Source organism: Panulirus ornatus, chromosome 22, assembly GCF_036320965.1.
Source record: "Panulirus ornatus isolate Po-2019 chromosome 22, ASM3632096v1, whole genome shotgun sequence".
NCBI classification, from domain to species: Eukaryota; Metazoa; Arthropoda; class Malacostraca; order Decapoda; family Palinuridae; genus Panulirus; species Panulirus ornatus.
The window spans coordinates 6,851,487-6,865,322 of NC_092245.1; the positions used below are offsets into that span (position 1 = coordinate 6,851,487).

The window sequence follows — 13,836 nt, forward strand, 5'->3', positions numbered from 1 at the left end:
GAAAATGTAGGTAATAAATACATGGCTAGTGAGAATAGCGCGTGCGAAACCACCTAACAAGTTCATGGTATTGGATGCCACACAAGCTGATGTAAGTTACTGCAATATCATTAATCAGGTAATCCCACGTCCTCTCGTCTTGGTACCTGTGAAAACGACTTCAATCCAGGAGGTGAAAATAGAAGGCTCGTTCAAAGAACGGCAGGGGAGCCCGTGACCTCGATATATCCTAAAGGCCTTGTGTCACCCTTGCAGTAGGTAGGTTAACGTGTATGTTGGTGCAGGAAAGGTCAGGTGGGTCATGTGATCCCACCAGCCAACCGTCGCTTAGCGGCCGCTATAGCCAGTCTGGCGCCAGCCGTCCTAGCAGAAGCAAGTGTGTGTACGTTCTCCTCATGTCCACTCTCATCACACTCGCGCTTATTTGTTATCTTTTACTTTGAAACCCATTTGAAGTACAGTGTTGATGTTTTTAGATAATTTGCAATAGTGGTTCTACTAATATATAGTCCAATATAGAAACTGAAAATCTAGTCTTAATAATCAGTTGTATAGTTTATATTGATTATGTTGTGTTGTCCTAGTAAGATTTGAAAATGGGAAGCAAACTTTCATTCAACTTGTGTGTATACATATATATATGTGTGCGTGTATGTGTGTGTGTGGAGTTGCATCTCAAGAACTCCTGCCTCATGTGTTCCAGCTCAGCGTAAGAAAGCGAAAACAAAGACTAAAAATCAGTGAGTGAATCGTGTGTTACGTCAGGCGAGCAGCGGCGGCCGACGGCTCCTGCCAAGGTCGAGTCTGCTCCCATGTGGTCCCTGGGCTCCACCCAAGGTTAGCTTTATCCTGGTGGGGTCCTTCCTAGGTCGTGTTGATTCTGGTGCAGGGAGATGGGGGCCCTCCCTAGGTCGTGTTTTTATCCTGTGGGTCAAGTTTATACTGGTTGGGGGAGGGTGGGAGGTCACATCGAGGTCATGTTTATGCTGGTGGGGGGGGGGGCATCGAGGTCATGTTTATGCTGGTGGGGGGGGCATCGAGGTCATGTTTATTCTTGTGTAGGGAGTCCCCCCCCCCCCCGAGTTCATGTATGTATCGGTGTATGGAGGTGGGGTCTTCCATATACAAGCCCAAATGAATTCAAGCCATCAGACCAGTGGGTCCAAACGAGGTTGTTTGTTGTGCAGGATGGCAGAAACTCGTGGATTAATTTAATAGGAATAGAGAGACATAAAGATTTTTCAACAAGGTAAATCCTTAAACTTATCGTATTGCTAAGGAGGCACACAAAATGTCAGTCGCGGATTTCATGCAAAATATCTATCCTATCTTTGCTTATTCAACGTATCTTAGGTACTGCTTGCAACTACTTTAATCAGCAGATGACTCCTTATGTTAACTGTCTTGTGAAGAAAGATGACTCGCCTTGACGTAAAACGTTTGTCCACAAGTTTACATCATTACTACGAGTGAAATCAGACGAAGCAATCCTCAGGTAGCTCGCTTGGTTGAAATGATCGAAACCTTTAATGATTGTGAATTAGATCACCTCTTCTTTTCTCATTGCTAAATTTAATTGATTAAGTCGGCTCTCATAGAATTTTTTCTCAGGCTGAGAATCATTTTGTGAGCTAGCCTTGGTGCTCTTTCCATCCTGTCTACATGTTTCCTAAGTAATGTAACTATAACTGAACACACCACACCAGATGGAGACGCCCGAACACCAGTGACTCTTGAAGAATGAGAATGATTTCCTAGACTCAACCTTGGAAGCCTAACTAATGAATCCAAGAAATTTGTTCGTTCTCTTTCGTTGCTTTTCTTGACTGTCTACTTGGCTGCAGATCACGAGAGATTATTACACCATTTTCTTCGTTTACCATTTGTTGTTCACCAGAATTCATATTGTCGCGTCCTCTTTTCATTCTTACTTCTTATACGTAAATCTTTGCACATATAGATGTCAAAATTCATTTGCCACCTATGAGCCCAGTCCACAAGTTTACAGTTCGTCAACGTCCAGTCGAAGCTGCAACATGCAATTTCTGTTGTAAACATATTTCTCTATCGTCCGCGAATTTCGTTATCTTACAAAGCAGCCAATAATCGGTATCATTAATATATATATATATATATATATATATATATATATATATATATATTTATTTATTTTATTTTGCTTTGTCGCTGTCTCCCGCGTTAGCGAAGTAGCGCAAGGAAACAGAAAAAAGAATGGCCCAACCCATCCACATACACATGTATATATATACACGTCCACACACGCAAATATACATACCTATACATCTCAATGTGCACATATATATACACACAGACATATACATATATACACATGTACATAATTCATACTGTCTGCCTTTATTTATTTCCATCGCCACCTCGCCACACATGGAATAACAGCCCCTCCCCCCTCATGTGTGCGAGGTATCGCTAGGAAAAGACAACAAAGGCCCCATTCGTTCACACTCAGTCTCTAGCTGTCATGTAATAATGCACCGAAACCATAGCTCCCTTTCCACATCCAGGCCCCACAGAACTTTCCATGGTTTACCCAGACACTTCACATGCCCTGGTTCAATCCATTGACAGCACGTGGATGAGAGGGCTTGGGAAGTGTCAGTTGTGGTTTGCTGATGATACAGCGCTTGTGGCTAATTCGGGTGAGAAACTGCAGAAGTTGGTGACTAAGTTTGGTAACGTGTGTGAAAGTAGAGAGCTGAGAGTAAATGTGAATAAGAGCAAGGTTATTAGGTACAATAGTGTTGAGGGACAAGTTAATTAGGAGGTAAGTTTGAATGGAGAAAAACTGGAGGAAGTGAAGTGTTTTAGATATCTGGGAGTGAATTTGGCAGCGGATGGAACCATGGAAGCGGAAGTGAGTTCAAATGGTGGGGGAGGGGGTGAAGGTTCTGGGAGCGTTGAAGAACGTGTGGAAGGCGAGAACGTTATCTCGGCGTGCAAAAATGGGTATGTTTGAAGGAATAGTGGTTCCAACAATGTTATAAGGTTGTGAGGCGTGGGCGTGGGTTGTGCGGAGGAGGGTGGATGTGTTGGAAATGAAATGTTTGAGGACAAAATATGGTGTGAGGTGGTTTGATCGGGTAAGTAATGAAAGGGGAAGAGACATGTGTGGTAATAAAAAGATTGTGGTTGAGAGAGCAGAAGAGGGTGTATTGAAATGGTTTGGTCAAATGGAGAGAATGAGTGAGGAAAGATTGACAAAGGGGATATGTGTGTCAGAGGTGGAGGGAACGAGGAGAAGTGGGAGACCAAATTGGAGATGGAAGGATGGAGTGAAAAAGATTTTGAGCGATTGGGGTCTGAACATACGGAAGGGTGAAAGGCGTGCAAAGAATAGCGTGAATTGGAAAGATGTGGTATACCAAGGTCGACGTGCTGTCAATGGATTGAACCAGGGCACGTGAAGCGTCTGGTGTAAACCATGGAAAGTTTTGTGGGGCCTGGATGTGGAAAGGGAGCTGTGGTTTGGGTGCATTATACATGACAGCTAGAGACTGAGTGTGAACGAATGTGGCCTTTGTTGTCTTTTCTATCGCTACCTCGCGTGCGCGCGGGGGAGGGGGGGTGTTCTGTTTCATGTGTAGCGGGGTGGCAATGAGATAGATGGAGGCAGCAAGTATGAATTATGTACATGTGTATATATGTATAAGTCTGTGTATATTTATGTATGTATATGTTGAAATGTATAGATATGTATATGTGCGTGTGTGGACGTTTATGCATATGCATGTGTATATGGGTGGGTTGGGCAATTCCTTCGAGATCTGACCAAAATAATGATTATAGGATAGTGAGAACAGCAAGATGGCGGTGTGTGGCAAGGGAAGGCTGGAGGGAGGCGATGCCAGGAGAATTATGGAAACGGAAAGTTTTAGATATTTTGTTGCAGTGTGGTTGGTGGAGTATACTCGGGCGAGGAAGTGTGTGTGAGGTGAAGCGTTTGTTCAGAGGAAAAAAACTGTGGTTCTCATACTTTTGGGATGTAGACTTTTTGACCTTGAGTGAACGAGGTTTGCATGACAGTAGTGGATTAGATGGTTATGACCAGCATATGTATGTCAGGATTAAAAGGTTAAATTGCGGAGTTATGTTACGTGTGACTGATTAGAAGTATGATCATTGTTTACGACCAGTCAACAAACCAATTAGAAGTATGATCATTGTTTACTGCCAGTCAACAAACCAATTAGAAGTATGATCATTGTTTACTGCCAGTCAACAAGTTTCCTAACCATTCAAGTCCATCTCCAGCAATACCATTAACTTATCTTTTATTATTAATCTTTGACGTGGAATTTTAGTGAATGTTTTATGGTAATCTAAACAGATGGCATCAACTGCTTCACTTCCGCCATATATGTTGTTCACAAAACAGATCCAGCAGGGTTGTGTGCGACACCCTGAACAACCATCCTTAGGGTCGTTATACGCAATTGCTGGTTGTCCACTGAACGGTGGTTCACAGTCAGCTCCCGAATGATGATTACTGTGGTCTCCTTAGTGTGGTAGTTAGCGCTCATCACCGTGACGCGTTCACGGGCCGCTCAGAATCGAGTGCATTGGTTCGAATCCTAGTTGGGGCAGTCCGTCCACAGTTAACCCAACTTTTCATCCACCCGTAACGGTTGATCGATAAAATCGGTGCCTGACTCAGGATATATATATATATATATATATATATATATATATATATATATATATATATATATATATATATATATATATTGGAAAGGATCACAATTTTGCGCGTGATCAAGATATTCCTATGAGTCCACGGGGAAAATGAAACACGAAAAGTTCCCACGTGCACTTTCGTGTAATAATCGCATTATCAGGAGAGACACAAGAGAGAAATATAACAGTCAGTTGGTATACAACGAAGAGACGTAGCTAGGACGCCATTTAATAAACATGTGATTGTCCAAGAGAGAAAACGAGCGTATCATAAACTTATGTGGACAAGACGGTGAATTCTTTACAAATTTTATCAACAAAGTTATCCAATTTGTATAGAGCATCGCTATGATTAAGATTATAATTCTTTGTGTATTTGATAATAGAAGATTCAATGATATTTCTCGTGGTACTGGAGTTAGAGTTAACTGAGATGGCATTACTCCAGTCAATACAATGAACATAATTTTTAGCGTGATTAAACAAGGCATTTGTTTCTTGTTCCGTTGTTATACTATATTTATGTTGCTTAAGTCTAACAGAAAGATCCTTACCAGTCTGCCCAAAGTAAAACTTATCAAGTGGCATCACATAGCACTTTATTGATGCACACAGGAGAATTTTCTGGTGAGTTCCTGATTAAGCTATTCTTTATAGTATTATTGTTGCTAAAGGCAACATTTACATTAAACGATTTAAGCAACATGGGAAGTAAAGTAGAATTATTATTAAAAGGGAGAGCTTAAAGATTCTTGGTGTCAATGGGAGGTTTGGGCTCAACTCTATAAACTGATTTCTTTGCTAACTTAAGGGATTTATCAATGAAAGATCTAGGGTACTTTAACTTGGATCCAATAAAATATATCTTCTCAAACTCATCATCAATATACTCTGGACTGCAAATACGTAATGCCGTAAGGAATTTATTATTTGGACTTCTTAAGAAGGGGAATTGTTTACAAATTTTATCAACAATAAAATTACCCAATCTGTATAGATCTTCACTAATATTTAGGTTATAATTCTTAGTGTATTCAATAATAGAAGGTTCAATGATATTTCTGGAAATACTGGAGTTAGAGGTAATAACTGAGTTGGCATCACTCCAGTCAATACAATGATCATAGTTTTTGACGTAATTAAACAAGGCATTTGATTCTTTTCCTGTTCATATACTATATTTATGTTGCTTAAGTCTAACAGAAAGATCCTTACCAGTCTGCCCAACATAAAACTTATCACAGTTTTACATGGACAATCACTTGTTTACCAAATGGCGTCCTAGCTACGTCTCTTCGTTGTATATCAACTGACTTATATTCCTTTCTTGTATCTCCCCGATGATGTGAATATTACACGAAAGTGCACTTGGAAACTTATCGTGGTTCATTTTCCCCGTAGACTTATAGGAATATATTTGATCACGCGCAAGATTGTGATCCTTTCCTATATATATATATATATATATATATATATATATATATATATATATATATATATATAAATTCATACATGCCTTCATCCATTCCTGGTGCCGCCCCGCCCCATAGGAAACAATATTGCTACCCCTTGCTTCAGCGAGGTAGCAGAGCCAGGAAAACAGACATAAAGGCCACATTCGTTCACACTCAGTCTCTAACTGTCATGTGTAATGCACCGAAACCACAGCTCCCTAGCCACGTCCAGGCCCCACAGACCTTTCCATAGTTTAACCCAGACGTTTCACATTCCATGGTTCAGCCCATTGACAGCACGTCGACCCCGGTATACCGTATCGTTCCAATTTATTCTCTCTCTCTCTCTCTCTCTCTCTCTCTCTCTCTCTCTCTCTCTCTCTCTCTCTCTCTCTCTCTCTCTCTCTCTCTCATTTATTAAAATGTAATTTTTGTATACATGTGGCACGACATGTCTCGTGGAGACAATCCACCTCATCATAAGGTGTCAGTACTTAAAGTTATTTAGATCCCAACATCAAACTTGGTTCCCGCCGTCCGGCGCCAGTCTTTCAAGGCCAAGCACTGTCTGCTTTGTCTGGTCGTAACCTTTGTAAGGGAGAGTGATTAAGGCGGGTCAGGTGGCGGGGGGTGACCTGGGTAGCTGGGTGTGTCATGAACATTTTTTATGTTTTCGTGTTTTGTCAATTCTCTCATGATTATATGGTTAATGCTAGGATGGGCTTCACAATTGCCTTGGGACAAATTAAAGTTCTTAGTATTAGCAATTAAGACGGATTCGGTGACGTTGCATGTGGCATAATCAGCAGAGGGGAATAGAATAATGGGATTTTCAAGATCAATGGCCAGGGTGATCATTTTCATGACAATGTTTAGCGATCGCGTTTTTGTGGTCGTAATCAATGCGTACTGACTGTCTGTCAATAACATCTCTCAGTTACACTTCTAGAAGGCCAGTCTGGCCTACATCAGTAACATCTCTCAGTTACACTTCTACCAGTCTGGCCTACATCAATATATTTACATGCCTTGCATTTGACTGCGTAAACACTTCCAATTGTAGCGTGATTTGGCCTATATTTATTAAGGTCTTGCTGATGGTTTTGTTATACCGGAAAGCAACATTACAAGCACTGTTTTGTAGAACACGTCTTGAATTAGCTAAGTTGAGAGAATAGGGCAACACTAAACTTTTAGACTGATCCTTATTTGTCACATCTTTGATACAAGAAAGTTAGGAATTAAATGAATTTGTTAAGTACTGGCACCTGATGATGAATGGATTGTCTTCACGAAACCTGTCGCGCCACATGTATAGAAAAATTACGTTAGAATTGTATTAACTACTGAAGTGCGAGTTCACTTTCATACTATCATCACGGACATATGTGATCATCATATCTACCTACCTATCTATTTATCTATCTATCTATCTATCTATCTATCTATCTATCTATCTATATATATATATATATATATATATATATATATATATATATATATATATATATATATATATATATATTTTATACTCTGTCGCTGTCTCCCGCGTTAGCGACGCAGTGCAAGGAAACAGATGAAAGAATGGCCCAACCCATCCACATACACATGTATATACATACACGTCCACACACAGCATATATACATACCTATACATCTCAATTATGTACATGTGTATACATATAGATACACACACAGACATATACATAAATACACATGTACATAATTCATACTGTCTGCCCTTATTCATTCTCGTCGCCACCCAGCCACACATGAAATGATAATCCCTCCCCCCGCATGTGCGCAAGGTAACGCTAGGAAAAGACAACAAAGACCACATTCGTTCACACTCAGTCTCTAGCTGTCATGTATAATGCACCGAAACCACAGCTCCCTTTCCACATCCAGGCCCCACAAAACTTTCCATGGTTTACCCCAAGACGCTTCACATGCCATGGTTCAATCCATTGACAGCACGTCGACCCCGGTATACCACATCGTTCCAATTCACTCTATTCCTTGCACGCCTTTCACCCTCCTACATGTTATGGCCCCGATCACTCAAAATCTTTTTCACTCCATCTTTCCACCTCCAACTTGGTCTCCCACTTCTCGTTCCCTCCACCTCTGACACACATATCCTCTTTGTCAATCTTTCCTCACTCATTCTCTCCATGTGACCAAACCACTTCAAAACACCCTCTTCTGCTCTCTCAACCACACTCTTTTTATTATCACGCATCTCTCTTACCCTTTCATTACTTACTCGATCAAACCACCTCACACCACATATTGTCCTCAAACATCTCATTTCAGCACATCCACCCTCCTGCGCACAACTCTATCTATAGCCCACGCCTCGCAACCATATAACATTGTTGGAACCACAATTCCTTCAAACATACCCGTTTTTGCTTTCTAAGATAACGTTCTCGACTTCTACACATTTTCAACGCTCCCAAAACTTTCGCCCCCTCCCCCACTCTATGATTCACTTCCGCTTCCATGGTTCCATCTGCTGCTAAATCCACTCCCAGATATCTAAAACACTTCACTTCCTCCAGTTTTTCTCCAGTGAAACTTACCTCCCAGTTGACTTGTCCTTCAACCCTACTGAACCTAATAACCTTGCTCTTATTCACATTTACTCTCAGCTCTCTTTCACACACTTTGACAAACTCAGTCACCAGCTTCTGCAGTTTCTCACCCGAATCAACCACCAGCGCTGTGTCATCAGCGAACAACAACTGACTTACTTCCCAAGCTCTCTCATCCACAACAGACTGCATACTTGCCCCTCTATCCAAAACTCTTGCATTCACCTCCCTAACAACCCAATCCGTAAACAAATTAAACAACCATATAGACATTACACACCCCTGCCGCAAACCAACATTCACTGAGAACCAATCACTTTCCTCTCTTTCTACACGTACACATGCCTTACATCCTCGATAAAAACTTTTCGCTGCTTCTAACAACTTACCTCCCACACCATATATTCTTAATACATTCCACAGAGCATCTCAATCAACTTTATCATATGCCTTCTCCAGATCCATAAATGCTACATACAATCCATTTGCTTTTCTAAGTATTTCTCACATACATTTTTCAAAGCAAACACCTGATCCACACATCCTCTACCACTTCTGCAACCACACTTCTCCTCCCCAATCTGATGCTCTCAATCAATACCCTCCCATATAATTTACCAGGAATACTCGACAAACTTATACCTCTGTAATTTGAGCACTCACTCTTATCCCCTTTGCCTATGCACAATGGCACTATGCAAGCATTCCGCCAGTCTTCAGGCACTTCACCATGAGTCATACATACATACATTGAATAACCTTACCAACCAGTCAACAATATAGTCACCCCCTTTTTTTAATAAATTCCACTGCAATACCATCCAAACCTGCTGCCTTGCCGGCTTTCATCTTCCGCAAAGCTTTTACTACCTCTTCTCTGTTTACCAAATCATTTTCCCTAACCCTCTCACTTTGCACACCACCTCGACCAAAACACCCTATATCTGCCACTCTATCATCAAACACATCCAACAAACCTTCAAAATACTCACTCCATCTCCTTCTCATATCACCACTACTTGTTATCACCTCCCCATTAGCCCCTTCACTGAAGCTCCCATTTGTTCCCTTGTCTTGAGCACTTTATTTACCTCCTTCCAAAACATCTTTTTATTCTCCCTAAAATTTAATGATACTCTCTTACCCCAAATCTCATTTGCCCTCTTTTTCACCTCTTGCACCTTTCTCTTGACCTCCTGCCTCTTTCTTTTATACATCTCCCACTCATTTGCATTGTTTCCCTGCAAAAATCGTCCAAATACCTCTCTTCTCTTTCACTAATAATCTTACTTCTTCATCCCACCAATCACTACCCTTTCTAATCTGCCCACCTCCCACGCTTCTCATGCCACAAGCATCTTTTGCACAAGCCAGCAGTGCTTCCCTAAATACATCCCATTCCTCCCTCACTCCCCTTACGTCCTTTGTTCTCACCTTTTTCCATTCTGTACTCAGTCTCTCCTGGTACTTCCTCACACAATTCTCCTTCCCAAGCTCACTTACTCTCACCACTCTCTTCACCTCAACATTCTCTCTTGTTTTCTGAAAACCTCTACAAATCTTTACCTTCGCCTCCACAAGATAATGATCAGACATCCCTCCAGTTGCACCTCTCAGCACATTAACATACAAAAGTCTCTGTTTCGCGCGCCTATCAATTAACATGTAGTCCAGTAACGCTCTCTGGCCATCTCTCCTACTTACATACGTATACTTATGTATATCTCGCTTTTTAAACCAGGTATTCCCAATCACCAGTCCTTTTTCAGCACATGAATCTACAAGCTCTTCACCATTTCCATTTACAACACTGAACACTCCATGTATACCAATTATTCCCTCAACTGCCACATTACTCACCTTTGCATTCAAATCACCCATCACTATCACCCGTAACTATATATATATATATATATATATATATATATATATATATATATATATATATATATATATATATATATCCCTGGGATAGGGGAGAAAGAATACTTCCCACGTATTCCCTGCGTGTCGTAGAAGGCGACTAAAAGGGAAGGGAGTGGGGGCTGGAAATCCTCCCCTCTCGTTTTTTTTTTTTTTTTAATTTTCCAAAAGAAGGAACAGAGAATGGGGCCAGGTGAGGATATTCCCTCAAAGGCCCAGTCCTCTGTTCTTAACGCTACCGCGCTAACGCGGGAAATGGCGAATGGTATATATATATATATATATATATATATATATATATATATATATATATATATATATATATATATATATTTTTTTTTTTTTTTTTTTTTTTTTTTTGCTTTGTCGCTGTCTCCCGCGTTTGCGAGGTAGCGCAAGGAAACAGACGAAAGAAATGGCCCAACCCACCCCCATACACATGTATATACATACGTCCACACACGCAAATATACATACCTACACAGCTTTCCATGGTTTACCCCAGACGCTTCACATGCCTTGATTCAATCCACTGACAGCACGCCAACCCCGGTATACCACATCGCTCCAATTCACTCTATTCCTTGCCCTCCTTTCACCCTCCTGCATGTTCAGGCCCTGATCACACAAAATCTTTTTCACTCCATCTTTCCTCCTCCAATTTGGTCTCCCTCTTCTCCTCGTTCCCTCCACCTCCGACACATATATCCTCTTGGTCAATCTTTCCTCACTCATTCTCTCCAAGTGCCCGAGCCATTTCAAAACACCCTCTTCTGCTCTCTCAACCACGCTCTTTTTATTTCCACACATCTCTCTTACCCTAACCTTACTTACTCGATCAAACCACCTCACACCACACATTGTCCTCAAACATCTCATTTCCAGCACATCCATCCTCCTGCGCACAACTCTATCCATAGCCCACGCCTCGCAACCATACAACATTGTTGGAACCACTATTCCTTCAAACATACCCATTTTTGCTTTCCGAGATAATGTTCTCGACTTCCACACATTCTTCAAGGCTCCCAGAATTTTCGCCCCCTCCCCTACCCTATGATCCACTTCCGCTTCCATGATTCCATCCGCTGCCAGATCCACTCCCAGATATCTAAAACACTTTACTTCCTCCAGTTTTTCTCCATTCAAACTCACCTCCCAATTGACTTGACCCTCAACCCTACTGTACCTAATAACCTTGCTCTTATATATATATATATATATATATATATATATATATATATATATATATATATATATATATATATATTCTTTCAAACTATTCGCCATTTCCCGCATTAGCAAGGTAGCGTTAAGAACAGAGGACTGGGCCTTTGAGGGAATATCCTCACCTGGCCCCCTTCTCTGTTCCTTCTTTTGGAAAATTAAAAAAAAAAAAAAAACAAGAGGGGAGGATTTCCAGCTCCCACTCCCTTCCCTTTTAGTCGCCTTCTACGACACGCAGGGAATACGTGGGAAGTATTCTTTCTCCCTATCCCAGGGATATATATATATATATATATATATATATATATATATATATATATATATATATATACTCTGATAACTGCGAGGAAAAATGAATCACGATGAGCCATGTGCTCTTCCGTGTGTGTGTGTGGTGTGTGTGTGTGTGTGTGGTGTGTGTGTGTGTGTGTGGTGTGTGTGTGTGTGTGTGTGTGTGTGTGTGTGGTGTGTGTGTGTGTGGTGTGTGTGTGTGTGTGTGTGTGTGTGTGTGATCACTAAGAGATTATACGCTAAAGTGGACGAGGCTTATCGTGTTTATTTTTTCCCTTGGTTATCAGCAAATATGAGATCACACGCATTACTGTGACCTACTGAAGTATATATGTATATGTATGTATATATGTATGTATGTATGTATGTATATATACGTATGTAGTACATATGAACGCGCACTGCCATAAAGCAGTAGTGTTCCCTCCTGTTACACAGGAGTCCCGGGTTTGATCCGGCTCTTGGAGGTCTGTATGTTTTATATATATATATATATATATATATATATATATATATATATATATATATATATATATATATATATATATATATATATATGTATATATATATATATACTGTATAAAACAGCTGGTGACTGAGTTTGGTAAAGTGTGTCAAAGAAGAGAGCTGAGAGTAAATGTGAATAAGAGCAAGGTTATTAGGTACAGTAGGGTTGAGGGTCAAGTCAATTGGGAGGTAAGTTTGGATGGAGAAAAACTGGAGGAAGTAAAGTGTTTTAGCTATCTGTGAGTGGATTTGGCAGCGGATGGAACCATGGAAGCGGAAGTGATCATAGGGTGGGGGAGGGGGCGAAAGTTCTGGGAGCGTTGTAAAATGTGTGGAAGGCGAGAACATTATCTCGGAAAGCAAAAATGGGTATGTTTGAAGCAATAGTGGTTCCAACAATGTTATATGGTTGCGAGGCGTGGGCTCTAGATAGAGTTGTTCGGAGGAGGGTGGATGTGTTGGAAATGAAATGTTTGAGGACAATATGGGTGTGAGGTGGTTTGATCGAGTAAGTAATGAAAGGGTAAGAGAGATGTGTGGTAATGTAAAGAGTGTGGTTAAGTGAGAAACAGCAGAAGTTGGTGACTGAGTTCGGAGAAGTGTGTGAAAAGAGAAAATTTGGAGTAAATGTTAATAAGAGCAAGGTTATTAAGTTCAGCAGGGTTGAGGGACAAATTAGTTGGGATGTGAATTTGATTGTAGAAAAATTGGAAGAAGTGAAGTGTTTCAGATATCTGGGAGTGGACATGTTAGCAAATGGATGCATAAAAGTGGAAGGGGCGAAGGTTTTGGGAGCGATGAAGAATGTGTGGAGAGAGAGAGAACGTTGTCTCGGAGATCAAAAATGGGTATGTTTGAAGGAATAGTGGTTCCAACAATGTTATTTGGTTCCAAGGCATGGGCTATAGATAGGGTTGTGCGGAGGGTGGATGTGTTGGGAATGAAATGTTTGAGGACAGTAAGTGGTGTAAGGTGGTTTGATCGAGTAAGTAATGAAAGGATATAAGAGATGTATGGTACAAAAAGAGTGTGGTTGAGAGAGCTGAAGAGGGTGTGTTGAAATAGTTTGGATATAAAGGTTGAAAAAGAGGATATATGTGTCAGAGGTGCAGTGGAACAAAATG

The 13,836-nt window shown here is 40.8% G+C and overlaps 1 protein-coding gene across 5 annotated transcripts in view; it reads left to right on the forward strand.

Annotated features, from left to right (window-relative positions):
- Positions 1 to 348: 348 nt before the first annotated feature.
- LOC139756517 (6-phosphofructo-2-kinase/fructose-2,6-bisphosphatase-like) overlaps positions 349 to 13,836 on the forward strand; it is a 444,091-nt gene continuing 430,603 nt past the window's right edge. For 2 of the 5 annotated variants that reach the window (XM_071675982.1, XM_071675987.1), the window contains exon 1: positions 349 to 382. The gene's annotated coding sequence lies outside the window, so the exon portion shown is untranslated. Of the gene's footprint in view, positions 383 to 720; positions 838 to 13,836 lie in introns of those variants that run through there. The other 3 variants (XM_071675988.1, XM_071675983.1, XM_071675985.1) reach the window with 3 other exon arrangements.